Raw genomic sequence first — 494 nt, 5'->3', positions numbered from 1 at the left:
CCCCCACCCCCACTCAGTGACCCGGAGCCCCGGAGGCGCACTGCTCCTCCGCGCGATGCCCCATCTCCGGGGCACGGAGCTGCCCCTCCCGCATGGCCTTCCGCCCTCACCTGAAGCTGGGCCGACGTCACCCGGCCCCGCGCACCCTCACAAGCCAGGTCCCCCGGGCGACCCGCAGCAGCAGTGGTAGCGGCAGCGCAGCTAGGTCGGCGTGCCCGCGCGCCCTCAGCCCCCTGCCGGCGTCCTTCCTCGGCGTGGCGCGCATGCCCCGCTATATACCCTGCGCGTCACGGCCGGGCCCGCCCCCGCCCTCGCCCCGCCCCACCCCACTGTCCCCAGGGCTTGCCACGTGGGCTCCGGCCGGTGGTAGGGCGACTTATGAGTGCTGCCTGCCAGCCACCCGCTAGACCCAACAGGAGCTTGGCTTGCCCAGGCTTGCGGGGCAAGCCAGCGTCTTTCTGCGCCTTGGGGCCTGAGCTCGAGCCCCTAGCTCG

The 494-nt window shown here is 73.9% G+C and overlaps 1 protein-coding gene across 3 annotated transcripts in view; it reads right to left on the bottom strand.

The window, feature by feature from the left end:
* SLC39A14 (solute carrier family 39 (zinc transporter), member 14) overlaps positions 1-241 on the bottom strand; it is a 49,168-nt gene extending 48,927 nt beyond the window's left edge. For all 3 annotated transcript variants that reach the window (XM_010845471.1, XM_010845470.1, XM_010845472.1), the window contains exon 1: positions 111-241. The gene's annotated coding sequence lies outside the window, so the exon portion shown is untranslated. The remainder of the gene's footprint in view (positions 1-110) is intronic.
* Between the last annotated feature and the right edge of the window lie 253 nt (positions 242-494).

Source organism: Bison bison, unplaced genomic scaffold (assembly GCF_000754665.1).
Source record: "Bison bison bison isolate TAMUID 2011002044 unplaced genomic scaffold, Bison_UMD1.0 scf7180017864217, whole genome shotgun sequence".
NCBI lineage: Eukaryota > Metazoa > Chordata > Mammalia > Artiodactyla > Bovidae > Bison > Bison bison.
Note: the sequence above shows the minus strand (reverse complement) of the source record. Positions and strands in the feature narration are given on the sequence as shown.